The sequence below is a fragment of the Scyliorhinus torazame genome, chromosome 12 (genome assembly GCF_047496885.1).
Source record: "Scyliorhinus torazame isolate Kashiwa2021f chromosome 12, sScyTor2.1, whole genome shotgun sequence".
NCBI classification, from domain to species: domain Eukaryota; kingdom Metazoa; phylum Chordata; class Chondrichthyes; order Carcharhiniformes; family Scyliorhinidae; genus Scyliorhinus; species Scyliorhinus torazame.
In genome coordinates this window covers 39,304,337-39,319,019 of record NC_092718.1, presented here as the reverse complement: position 1 = coordinate 39,319,019, position 14,683 = coordinate 39,304,337, and the positions used below count along the sequence as shown (strand labels likewise).

General features: G+C 48.6%; 1 protein-coding gene across 1 annotated transcript in view; it reads left to right on the top strand.

Annotated features, from left to right (window-relative positions):
• Positions 1-14,683, top strand: part of aqp9b (aquaporin 9b) — a 142,966-nt gene that overhangs the window by 29,710 nt on the left and 98,573 nt on the right. The gene's annotated exons all lie outside the window — the stretch shown is intronic.

Genomic DNA, 14,683 nt, shown 5'->3' with positions numbered 1-14,683 from the left:
GTTGAAGGCTGTGAAGAAGATGTCGTAGTTTCTCCACTCCGGGGAAGTACTGGACGACGAAGGGTATTCTGTCGGTTGTGTCCCATGTTTGGCAACGCAGAATCGCCGAGCAGAAACTTATAGCCAAGTTCCGCACACATGAGTTCGGCCTCAACCAGGACCTGGGATTCATGTCACATTACATTCATCCCCCACCATCTGGCCTGCGAAATCCTACCAACTGTCCTGGCTTGAGACAATTCACACCTCTTTAACCTGGGGTTACCCCATCTCTGGATCTGTAAAGATTTAATCACCTGCTAATGCTCGCATTCCAAACATTGTCTGGCATCTTTGAATTTGTCTATATATGTGTTTCTGTAACAGACCTCTTCATTCACCTGAGGAAGGAGCAGCGCTCCGAAAGCTAGTGACATCGAAACAAACCTGTTGGACTTTAACCTGGTGTTGTAAGGCTTCGTACTGTGCTCACTCCAGTCCAACGCCGGCATCTCCACATCATTATTTAAATCGGGAGAGATTGCAGAACTCTGAAGTCCAGAGGGATCTGGATGTCCTGGTACATGAAACAGATGGATTGCTGGTGAGAGTATTGCGTACAGCTTTGGTCCCCTTATTTAAGAAAGGATATAAATGCATTAGAAGCAGTTCAGAGAATGTTCACTTGACTAATTCCTGGGATAGGTGGAGTTATCTTATAAGGAAAGGATGCACAGGCTGAGTCTGTATCCATTGCAGTTTAGAAGATTGAGAGGTGATCTTATTGAATGTCACGACACCCTGGGCTAGCATGTAATGAATTCTAGCCCCACTTGACCCAACACAGGTGAAATTAAATTTTATTTAAAATACCCGGGGTCCTTTGTTGAGCCCAATAAATTACAGTCACCAGGTTTGTAGCTTTAAAAAACACAAGTAACCTTTTATTATGTACAGTATTATAATTAAATGGATAGAAAGTGTAACTGATTATCTATTACCCCTTTCCCAACCCCACTTCCTAACTCACCCCGCTCTCTACACACACACACACACACGCACAGACATACACTCATACACACAAACATACACACACAGACATACACTCATACACACAAACATACACACACACAGACATACACATACACACAAACATACACACGCACACACACAGACATACACTCATACACACAAACATACACACGCACACACACACAGACATACACTCATACACACAAACATACACACACACGCACAGACATACACATACACACAAACATACACACGCACACACACACACAGACATACACACAAACATACACACACACACACGCACAGACAACACAGAGGGGAACATGTGGTCTTCTTCCACTACTCCTTCCACCTGACACATTTTTTCCTTCCTTACAAATATTTATGTGGCATAATCGGATCTTCTTCCTATGGTCTGGAGTATCTATCAGGTAAGTCACCTTATTCACCCTCCTAACTACCTAATAGGATAGTTTGCTTTCAGAGGTTCACCCTGCAATGGAAACAATACCAGTACCTGATCTCCAGCCTGGAATGTTCTGGACCTGGTATGTTTGTCTGCCCACATTTTTGTTCTTGCTCCCGAAACCTTTAAATGCTCTTGGGCTACCTGACGAGCTCCTGAAAGTCTTTCCATAAACGTGGACACGTAATCCAACAATGAGGATTTGCCTTTTTGTTTTCAAAACTACTCTTTCATAAACTTGAATGGACCTCGTAATTCATGACCAGAGACCAAGTCAACTGGACTAAACCCAATAAATTTGTTCGGAGAATCCCTGACGGCAAACAGTAAAAAATCCAATCCCTTGTCCCAATCTCTTGGATATTCATGGCAATAGGCCGTAATCATGGTTTTAAGAGTCTGATGATATCTCTCCAAAGCTCCCTTTGTTTGTGGGTGATAGGCAGTCGACTTTAGTTGCTTGATATTTAAACTATGAATTATGTCCTGGAAAATTTTAGATATAAAGTTAGAACCCTGATCACATTGTACTTTCTAAGAGTAGGGATTAGCATGTGAAGAACTGCATCAACTTTTCCACTATTACCTTAGCTGTAATTGTTCTTAAAAGCATTCCTTCCGGAAATTGGGTCGTCCTATCCATAACCGTAAGAACGTACCGATACCCTGCCTTCGCTTTAGGCAATGGTCCTACACAATCTACCCGACTGATATGGGTATCACAGATGCTGGCCTAATCACATGTTGTGGTTTACCTATTTCCCATTCACTAATATCTTAGCTTTCACTGAACTCTCTGGAGGGAAAATCAAATCTCTCTCCAGTAAGAGAGTTTGCATAGCATATGTGCCTCTTAAAATAGATATGGGTTTGACTACATGGGGTGATCTTCCTCTTCGACAAAAACCCTGCAGATCTCCCATTTACCTCAATGCCACAACTGCTCCCACAACAGTGTTAACCTCAGGTTCCCCAGTTCTCGCTAGTGTCTGCCCTGTAGTATTCTTCACTTTCGTTCTCTTATCAGAATCATCCTTATGAATTCCATGGACTTTCCTTGCAGCTTCCAACATGCTGGATGAATGTGTCCCACTTTATTGCAATGGTAAGACTTAGACCTTTGAGTCACACCTCCACCCTAGGTACCTTCCTTCCTGGTCTGAAGAGGGGATCTCGGAGCAGTCCCAGCTATCCATTCCTTACCTTGGCTACCAACCTGGCTTTCACTCTCCCACTTCCTATCCTTTTCAAAATGATGGGGTGACGGAACAAAGGGTTGAATTTATGGATCAGCTCATAATGGATCAACCATTATTGCTGCTTGTCCAGCAGTTATAAACCTTTGGTTTTCAACATGGTTTCTTATCACAGAAGGTAGTGAATTCTTAAATTCTTCCAAAGAGAATGGTTTCTCTGAGAGCCTCTTAGATAGTTTCTACTCCTAATGCTTGTACCCACCTATTCAAATTGTCCCTTTCAAATTCAACACAGGTCTGTCCTGGCTCTTCTTTAAATTCCAAAACTTTTGCCTCTAGAACTAAATCATTTGCACCCAGAATTGTCTTCTTTACCTTGTCTTAATCCTTGGACACCCCCTCTGACAGGGAGGCATAAACTTCCTGCGCCTGCCCCGAGGTGACTGGACATAAGATCCTGAGAGGACTTGACTGTGTGCAAGTTGAAAGGATGTTTCCCCCAGTGGGAGAGACTAGAACTAGGGCACGTGGTTTAAAAATCAGGGGCACCCCCCGTTTAAGATGGAAATGATGAGAAATATTTTCTCGCAGAGGGTCACGAATCTTTGAAACTCTCTTCCCAAGCCAGCTTCGGAGCCAGAGCCAATTAATTTAAGTTATCGGGGGCAGGCGGAATGTGGAGTTGAGGCCACAATCAGATCTGCCATGACCTTACTGAATGGTGGAGCAGGCTTGAGGCCTACTCCTGCTCCTAATTTGTCTGCTCGTGTGAGTTGCTTTATTGTTTAGTGGAACATTAGTTGTAATTCGTGATAGCAAAATTCAGCAAAGAAGTAGTTTCAAAATAGTTTTATTCAAATCCACTACTCTGAGAAACATATAAGGGCTGATAATATGATGCCAGGCACCTGGTGCATTCCCTGGAAAGTTGGATCTGGAGTCATGAGGCCCACAATGTGCTGAAGGCGTTCAGCCCACTCTGGGCTGGAAGACAACACACAAGTAGTTTGCTCGGGTTATTAGACCCATAAATTGCATTTAAATGAGGCATGTGCCAACTCAACACAATAGCACAGTCCTGGGTGGCAGCAGAGTCTTAATCAGAAAACCATCAGTTATAAGCTGACCGTGTTTATGTCCAGCATCTTTGGGAAAACTACTGTGGAAGTGAAGTGTGTCATGATATGTAAACATGCAGCTAATGAACACATAGAATAGGACACGACCAATGAGCAGTCAGGACACTCAGGGGTGGTATCTCACTATAAAAGGGACGAGGCACTCACACCCCGCCTCTTTCCACAGACCAACATCTACAGAGTGAGACAGGGTAGATCCTCAGCATCACACCCCAGCACATGGCTTAGAGCAAGGCTGGTTCAGTTAGACTGAGTTACTGCATTTAGATTAGCAGAGAGTCGAACTCATTGAGAATTGTGCTATTAGTTCAATAAAACACATTGAACTCACTTCAAAGTCTGGAGCATCTTTTACTCAAAACTGCATCAAGTGGCAGCTTGTGTTATTCCAAATTACGTAACACAACATGAGTCTGTTCAATCTAGTTAGTTCAATTCAGCAAGATCCGTGACGACCAGCAAAGTATACCGGCACAATGGAAAAGATTCAGGCTCCTCACCAGCTCAGGACCTCCGGCAATCTCAGTGCCAACTGGCGGACATTCAAGCAGAGATTTCAGCTTTACGTCGAAGCATCAGACCTCAATGGTGCGTCCGATGCACGGAAGATAGCTCTTTTCCTCACCACAGCGGGTGATCACGCCTTGGAAATATTCAACTAATTTCACTTCGCCGAAGACCAGGACAAGACAAAGTTTCAGACAATCCTGGACAGGTTTGACAGCCACTGTGAGGTGGACACCAACTTCGAAATCTTCGAGCGCTACATATTCAAGCAGCGATTGCAAGGTAAAAACGAATCCTTCAACTCATATTGAACTAACCTTAGACTGCTAGTGCAATCCTGCAACTTCGGTGATATCACTGACTCCATGATCAGAGACCAAATCGTTTTTGGAGTCCACTCTGATCCTCTGAGAGCGCAGTTACTGAAGATCAAGCACATGACCCTGCCAGTCGCGATTGAAACATGCACACTGCATGAGCACGCTAAAAATCGCATTCCCAGTACAAAATGGCAGAAAATGATAAACTAGCCTCCCACGAGGCGGAGAGTGGGCAGGCCATCTCCTAGATGCAGCGCCTCAACATTGACGAAAGCGGCCATTTCGCGCGCTCTTCCCGGGGCCTGACGCATGAGCGATGCGAACGGGATAACGAAGCGGCCGAAACCCGCACTGCGCAGGTGCAGACGTCTGAGAACCGTACTGCGCATGCACAACAACGCATGGAGCGTCAGGACGCTGACGTCATGACGTGTTCGAATTGTGGCACTGCCCATTTAAAGAAACACTGACCTGCAAGAGGCAGACACTGTTTAAACTGCGGGAAGCCAGGCCACTATGCAGCCCTGTGCATATCTGCACCACCAGTCAGGAGCCAGCGCTCCCAATTCCGACGACGGACATCCGGAGTGTGCAACAACGCCGACAGGATTCTGATCCCAGCAGTGCAACGGATCCAGATGCTGAATGCCTGGACAACGCCTACCGTGTGGGCATTATTACAACGCGTGAATATGCCACACCAGACACATCGCAAGTCCAGTCAATCCTAGCTGTGGATTCCGAGGACGAATGGCGAGCAGTGATGAAGGTCAACCACTGCCCCATCCAGTTCAAGCTGGACACAGGTGCCTCTGCCAACCTCCTCTCACAGGCAGACTTTAGACGCATTAAGAAGCCCCCCAAGGTCCTTCCAGCTGCCTGCAAGCTCCTGGATTACAACGGGAATGCCATCACGGCACTGGGACCCTGCCATCTGCACGTATCCAACCGACACACACAAGCACGGTTACGCTTTGAAATTGTTAAGCCGGACAGGGCATCCCTACTAGGTGCGCATGCCTGCAAGCAGCTGAACCTCATTCAAAAGGTTTACACCACAACATCCTCCCATGTGGATCTTCAGGCCGGCATCAACGACATCCTCACCCAGTATCCAGATGTGTCCGAAGGGATGGGCATGCTGCCATATCGATACAAGATTCTGCTACGACCTGATGCCAAGCCAGTGGTCCACGCACCACGACGAGTCCCTGCTCCACTGAGAGAGCGCCTGAAGGCACAGCTCAAGGATCTTCAGCAAAAAGGCATCATATCCAAGGTCACCGAACCAACTGACTGGGTCAGCTCGATGGTGTGCGTAAAGAAGCCTTCGGGGGATCTGCGCATCTGCATTGATCCCAAGGATCTCAATAAGAATATCATGCGGGAACACTACCCCATCCCAAAGCGGGAGGAACTCACGAGTGAGATGGCACACGTGCGCTTCTTCACCAAATTGGATGCATCACAGGGATTTTGGCAAATCCAGCTGGAAGAGTCCAGCAGAAGGCTCTGTACCTTCAACAAGCCTTTTGGCAGATACTGCTACAATCGCATGCCATTTGGCATCATCTCGGCATCGGAGATATTCCATCGCATCATGGAGCAGATGATGGAAGGGGTTCGTGTGTACGTGGACGACATCATCATATGGTCCACGACACCTGAAGAACATGTGTCCCGTCTCCAGAAGGTATTCCGCCGTGTACATGCCAACGGCCTAAAGTTAAACAGGTCCAAATGTTGTTTTGGCACATCGACGCTCAAGTTCCTAGACGACCAGATCTCACAGCATGGTGTGCGCCCGGACACAGACAAAATCAAGGCCATCGAGGCGATGAAGGTCCCTGAGGACAAAAAGGCGGTGCTGCGCTTCTTGGGTATGGTCAATTTTCTGGGCAAGTTCATTCCAAACATGGCCACACACACCATGGCCCTATGCAACCTGGTGAAAAAGGCAATTGCCTTTGAGTGGAAGGCGGCACACCAGACAGAGTGGCCGGAGCTGAAAGCCAAGCTCACCACTGCACCAGTCCTGGCATTCTTCGACCCGGACCGGGAGACAAAGATATCCACAGATGCGAGTCAGGACGGCATCGGTGCGGTGTTGCTTCAACGAGATGACATTTCATCCTGGGCACCAGTAGCCTCCGCATCAAGGGCAATGACGCCCACTGAAACCAGATATGCCCAGATTGAGAAGGAGTGCTTGGGTCTCCAGCATCCTCAAATTTCATGATTATGTCTACGGCCTGCCGACATTCACAGTCGAGAAGGATCATAGGCCTCTGGTCCACATCATCCACAAGGACCTGAACGACATGACGCCTCGGTTGCAGAGAATCCTGCTTAAAGTTAGGAGGTATGACTTCAACTTGGTGTACACACCTGGCAAGGAGCTCATCATCGCTGATGCATTGACCCGCTCTGTCACCTCGCCCAGTGAGCCGCTGGAGATCATCCAGCACATCGAATTGCTGGTGCAGCTGTGTGCTAGCACTCTCCCGGCGACAGATGAGAAGGTAGTTCTCATCCATGATGAGACAGCCAAAGACCCCATCTTGCAGCGCGTCATCCACAACCTCACCAATGGCTGGCAGAAAGGGCAGTGCCCACAATTTTACAATGTGAAGGATGACCTGATGGTGATTGATGGTATCCTCCACAAGCTGGGCCGGATTGTCTTTCCACTCAGTCTCCAGAGCTTGGTGCTGCGCCAGATTCATGAGGGACACCTGGGCGTCGGGAAGTGCAGACGCAGAGCCCGGCAAGCTGTCTACTGGCCCAGCATCAGCCAGGATATCACGAACATGGTCCTGAACTGTGCTACCTGTCAGCGGTTCCAGCCAGCGCAGAGCAAGGAGACACTCCAACAGCATGACATAGTGACCTCTCCGTGGTCCATGGTTGGCATCGACCTCTTTCATGCGAATGGTCGCGACTACGTTTTGATCATCGACTATTTCTCGAATTACCCTGTGTCATGATATGCATGCATGCACATAATGAGATACAGACAGGCAGTGACAGACACCCAGTACAGCCAATCAACACACAGGACAGAACACAACCAATCACCAGGCAGATCACTAGAGGGGGGTTTCCCACTATAAAACACACGAGGCATCAGCACTCTGCCTCTTTCCACTGGTGACAACGGTAGTGACAGTCAGGGTGTATATATCAGTTAGCACCTTCTACACGTGGCTCAGAGGTAGTCTGGTCTAGTTAGTTATAGTTAGCACACTTAGATTAGCAGAGTGTCAGCCCACAGCAAGCTGTGTGCACTGCTCCAGAAATTCAATAAAACGTATTGAACTAACGTCTAAGTTTGGTGTCTACTTTACAGTACAACTGCATCCAGTTACAGTCCGTGTTATCCCAGGGTGAATAACACGACATGGTACCAGTCGTCTACTTTATCTAAGTGGTTGTGGTAATACCAGGTATTGCAGTACCTGAGAGGTGGATGACCATTGGCTAGACCTAGGAGTCTACCATTGGCTAACGTACATAGCTCCGCCCTGAGAGGCAGGGTATAAGAACCAATGCCGTCCCAGCAGCCTTCACTTTCTGTATCGAAGCTGCTGGGTACAGTTCTAGCTGATTAAAGCCTATTAATTATGACTCACCTTGTCTTGAGAGTAATTGAGTGTGCATCAATGGTTCACCTCGAGTGATTCAGTGACGACCAGCGAGTGCCTTCCAGCGGCATGGAGAAGATCCAGGCCCCTCCACAGCTACGGATCTCCAGCAATCTCGGTGCCAATTGGCAGGTCTTCCAGCAGAGGTTCCTTCTCTACATTAAGGCCTCGGGCCTCGAGGATGCGTCCGATGCCAGACAAATCGCGCTGCTCCTATCAACTGCGGGGGACCAAGCCATCCAAATTTTCAACTCGCTCACTTTTGCCGAAGGCGAGGACAAGACCTAATTCAAGACCGTTTTGGCGAAATCCGACAGTCACTGTGAAGTCAAAATGAACGAGAGCTTTGAGCGCTATGTCTTCCAGCAATGCCTTCAGGGTAAGGATGAGCCTTTCCAATCCTTTATAACTAATCCCCATATATTAGCTCAGTCCTGCAACGGATCAGACCGTGTTTGGGGTAACTCTGACTCTTTGCGGGAGCAGCTCCTCAAAATTAAAAACATGACCCTGCCAGTCGCAATCGAGACGTGTAAAGTGCATGAACAGGCGAGAAATCGGTACTTCCGTTTCAAATCGGCAGAACAGGAACAACTTGCCTCCCACGAAGCAGAGAGTGTACAGGCCATTGCCCGGATGCGGCGCCTCAGCATCGATGAAGGCGGCCATTTCGCGTGCTTTTCCCACGCATGCGCACCACGAACGGGAGAACGAAGCGTCCGAAGACCAAACTGCGCAAGTGCGAACGTCGGCTGACCGCACTGCGCATGTGCGACGACGCACGGAGCGTAACGACGTCAACGTCATGACGTGCCTGAACTGCGGCACCGCCCACTTAAAGCGGCAATGCCCTGCAAAAGGCAGGCGATGTTTAAATTGTGGGAAGCCTGGCCATTATGCAGCCTTGAGCACGTCTGCACCACCAGTCAAGGGCCAGCGATCCCAATTCCAACGCAAACACGTTCGATGTGTACAGCAAGGTCTACTGGATTCTAATCCTGGTAGCACTACGGATCCAGAGGACGACTGCCTGGAGTCCCCATATCGTGTGGGCATCATCACTACATGTGAATATGCCTCCTCAAATTCAGCAAGCCGCCTATCTATTCTCAAAGTGGATTCTGCGGACGAATGGCTTCCTGTCATACAAGTTAATCAATACAGCATCCAGTTCAAGCTGGACACTGGTGCTTCTGACAATCTCATCTCTCAAGCTGATTTTGACCGCATTAAAAAGCAATCCAAAATTCTTCCGCCAGCCTGCCAGCTCCTTGATTATAATGGCAATGCCATAACTGCATCAGGATCTTGTCATCTGTTTGTCTCCAACAAGACCATCAATGCCACACTGCGATTCGAAACCATCAAGCCTGACAAGGCATCCCTGCTTGGTGCCCATGCATGCAAGCTACTCAACCTCGTACAGCGAGTCCATGCCATGTCCTCTTCCAATGAGGATCTTCAGGCTGACATTGATGACATCCTGGCGCAATACCCAGATGTGTTTAGTGGAATGGGTACTCTGCCGTACCGCTACAAGATCCTACTCAGGCCTGATGCCAAGCCTGTAATCCATGCACCGCGCAGGGTGTCGGCTCTTCTGAAGGAACATTTAAAGGCACAGCTGCAGGAGCTCCAAGACCAGGGCATAATCTCTAAAGTGACGGAACCGACTGACTGGGTCAGCTCAATGGTCTGTGTGAAGAAGCCCTCAGGAGAGTTGCGGATATGCATAGATCCCAAAGATCTAAACCAGAACATAATGCGGGAACACTACCCGATCCCGAAGCGGGAGGAACTGACCAGTGAGATGGTACATGCCAAATTCTTCACGAAGCTTGATGCATCGCATGGTTTCTGGCAGATAAAACTGGACGAGTTCAGCGGAAAGCTCTGCAAGTTCAATACACCTTGCGGAAGGGACTGTTATAACCGGATGATGTTCGCCATTGTATCAGCCTCTGAAATCTTCCACAGGATCATGGAGCAGATGATAGAGGGCATTGAGGGTGTGCCTGTCTACGTAGATGATGTAATCATATGGTCCACGACCCCCGAGGAACATATATCTCGTCTCAAACAAGTCTTTTGACGTGCCCATGCAAACGGCCTAAAGTTGAACAAGGCTCCTTTGGCATGTCATCCATCAGGTTCTTGGGCGACCAGATATCCCAGCAGGGTGTGCAACCAGATTCGGACAAAGTCCAGACCATTAACGCCATGAAGGCCCTGGGAGACAAAAAGGCGGTATTACGCTTCCTCGGTATGATAAACTTCGTGGGAAAGTTCATTCCCAACCTGGCATCACACACCATGGCTCTCAGGCATCTGGTGAAGAAGTCCACTGCATTCCAGTGGCTACCCACACATCAAGCAGAGTGGTTTGAGTTAAAGGCAAAGCTCACCACTGCTCCGGTACTAGCGTTTTTTGACCCAGAGTGGGAAACAAAAATCTCCACGGCATTGGTGCGGTGCTCCTCCAGAAGGATGACTCCTCGTCCTGGGCTCCAGTGGCCTATGCATCAAGGGACATGACTCCTACAGAGCAGAGGTATGCCCAGATAGAAAAAGAGTGCCTGGGCCTCCTAACCGACATTGTAAAGTTCCATGACTATGTCTACGGTCTACCAACCTTCACAGTGGAGACTGACCACAGACTCTTGGTCCATATCATTCATAAGGACCTGAATGACATGACGCCCAGGCTTCAGCACATTCTTGTTCGACTCCGCAGGAAGATTTTGAGTTAGTATACACACTATATAGCAAGGAGCTAATAATTGCGGATGCCCTGTCATGCTCCATCACCTCGCCCTACGAACAGGTTGACAAATTGAGGCGCAGGTGCAACTGTGTGGCAGCAACCTCCCGGCCTCAGATGAAAGAGTGATCAACATTCGAGAAGAGACTGCCAAGGACCCTCTTCTGCAGCGTGTAATGCATCACCTCGCAAATGGTTGGCAAAAAGGGCAATGCCCTCAGTTCTTTAATGTCAAGGACGACCTGACAGTCGTCGAGGGGATCCTCCTCAAACTAGATCATATTGTTATTCCTCGCAGTCTGCAGAGCTTAGTGCTCAAAGAAATCCACGAGGGACACCTCGGTGTTGAAAAGTGTAGGCGCAGTGCCCGGCAGGCTGTCTATTGGCCTGGAATCAGCCAGGACATATCCAACATGGTCCTCAATTGTGCGACCTGCCAGCGCTTCCAGCCTGCTCAAACAAAAGAAACACTCCAGCAACACGAGATCGTGACCTCTCCGTGGTCCAAGGTGGGAATCGACCTTCTTCACGCCAATGGGCGTGACTATGTGCTCATCATAGATTACTTCTCAAGTTACCCGGAAGTTGTGAAGCTGTCAGACCTCACATCAAGGACAGTCATCAAGGCCTGCAAGGAGACATTTGCCAGGCATGGTATTCCACTCACTGTCATGAGTGACAATGGTCCCTGCTTCCACAGCCAAGAGTGGTCCAATTTCGCCAAGTCGTACCAATTCAACCACATTACCTCAAGCTCACGCTACCCACAGTCCAACGGGAAGGTCAAAATGGGGGTCCATATAGTGAAGCAACTGCTCTGCAAGGCTGCGGACTCTGCTTCTGACTTCAACCATGCGCTGTTGGCGTACAGGGCAACCCCTCTGTCCACCGGTATGCCTCTGGCACAACTCCTCATGAATAGAGATCTGCGGATGACTATTCCGGCCATACACTTATCAGACCTGGATCACCTCCCAGTGCTGCAAAAGGTGCAGCAACTCAGGAGCCGGCAAAAGCTGACGTACGATGCTCATGCTACCGATTTGCCTGTGCTATCTCCGGAAGATGCTGTTCGCATCAAGCTACATGATGGAGGCTGGTCAGCCCCAGCTGTTGTTGTTCGACAGGCTGCTCCCAGATCGTTTGTGGGTCATATGGCTGATGGCTCCATTGTCAGGTGCAACAGAAGGGCACTACGCAAACTTGCCTGCCCACCACCAAATCTCACCTTTCCAGATGTTGTTATGCCTCCTCTGGATACCTCGCACCACGAGGCCACCACTCTGGCAGCAATCCCGCCTGTCAAGGCCCCGTCGACCCCACCTCCACCTCTCAGGCGGTCGACAAGGATCCGACGCAAGCCCCAAAGATTGAACTTATAGACATTTATCTTGTAAATATTGTTCTGTGTCTGCACGCTAGACACCTTTCATGTACATATTCAGTCACTCACCATTTAATGTAAATAGTTGTACATGTACATACAGTCGCATATGCTCTAAGCAACTGACAATTTTTTTTTTTAAAAGGGGGGATGTCATGATATGCACTCATGCACATAATGAGATACAGACCCAGGCAGTAACAGACACCCAGTACAGCCAATCAACACACAGGACAGAACACAACCAATCACCAGACAGAACACTAGAGGGTGGTTTCCCACTATAAAACACACGAGGCATCAGCACTCTGCCTCTTTCCACTGGTGACAACTGTAGTGACAGTCAGGGTGTATATATCAGTTAGCACCTTCTACACGTGGCTCAGAGCTAGTCTGGTCTAGTTAGTTATAGTTAGCACACTTAGATTAGTAGAGTGTCAACCCACAGCAAGCTGTGTGCACTGCTCCAGAAATTCAATAAAACGTATTGAACTAATGTCTAAGTTTGGTGTCTACTTTACAGTACAACTGCATCCAGTTGCAGTTAGTGTTACCCCAGGGTGAATAACACGACACTCTGAGGTGCTGAAGCTCCAGGACCTCACTTCTCGGACCGTCATCAAAGCCTGTAAGGAGACGTTCTCAAGGCATGCCATCCCAATCACCGTCATGAGCGACAATGGCCCGTGCTTTAGCAATCGAGAATGGTCCACGTTTGCCAGGTCATACAATTTCCAGCATGTCACCTCCAGTCCGCACTATCCGCAGTCCAATGGAAAAGTCGAGAAAGGGGTGCACATTGTGAAACAGCTCATCTGCAAGGCCGAGGACTCTGCTTCTGACATACACCTTGCACTGCTCGCGAACACGGCGACTCCATTGTCCACTGGCATGTCGACGGCTCAACTCCTGATGAACAGGGACCTGCGGACGACGCTTCTAGACATACACCTGCCTGACCTGGATCACCTCCCGGCGCTGCAGAAGATGCAGCAGCTCAGAGACCATCAAAAGCAGGGCTATGATGCCCATGCCACCGTGCCATGTCATCTGGCCGTGCTATCCCCGGCAGACGCTGTCAGGATCAAGACACCGGATGGTGGGTGGTGTGCCCCGGCTGTCATTGTTTGACAGGCCGCGCCCCGCTCTTATGTTGTACGTATGGCTGATGGCTCCATCATGCGAAGGAATCGATGGGCACTGCACAAAGTCGCCTGCCCGCAACCACTTTCTCCTCCATTTCCGTATGTTGACTTGCCATCTCCTGATACCTCGCACCATGAGGCCACCAGTCAGGCTTCCATCCCGCCTGTCAAGGTGCCGTCGTCCCCTCCACCACCTCTCCAGCAGTCGACCAGGATCAGACGCAAGCCTCAGAGACTGGACTTGTGAACATTTGTTTTGATTGCTCTGTTCTGTTGTCCTCCGTCAGTCACGTTAGACAGACTCATTCACATGTAAAAACATTCACATACGCCAACAAATCATATTTTAAAAAGGGGAGATGTCATGATATGCAAACAAGCAGCGAATGAACACATAGAATAAGGCACGACCAATGAGCAGTCAGGACACTCAGGGGTGGTATCTCACTATAAAAGGGATGAGGCACTCACACCCCGCCTCTTTCCACAGACCAACATTTACAGAGTGAGACAGGGTGGATCCTCAGCATCACACCCCAGCACATGGCTTAGAGCAAGGCTGGTTCAGTTAGACTGAGTTACTGCATTTAGATTAGCAGAGAGTTGAACTCATTGAGAATTGTGCTATTAGTTCAATAAAACACATTGAACTCACTTCAAAGTCTGGAGCATCTTTTACTCAAAACTGCATCAAGTGGCAGCTTTTGTTATTCCAAATTACATAACACAACAAAGTGGTCAGTGTAAAGTATTTCTCAACAGTTAAAAGAGGCCTCAATGTTGGGCGATGTGGTGTATTGTTGACCATACCTGAGCAATCATTGTGGCAGTGGAAATGTTGTTTCGCATACTTTAAAAGGAGGTTGAAAAAGGCCAAAGTCTGCATCTAGACCATTGATTTCTACAGAAATAGGCCTTTCCCGGCAGCAGCCTCTGCCTTCAAGAGATCTGGGCACCACTATTAAAGGCTGTTCCAATCTGTCTGGGACTGTACCAGTCGCTCGAGTACCAGTCCTTTGCCTTGGTGAAGATGGGCCATCAAATGCTAATCGGCCCCATCAAAATGCTAATTGGTCGGAGTTTCGATACCGTCTGGACTCTTTGCTTGTA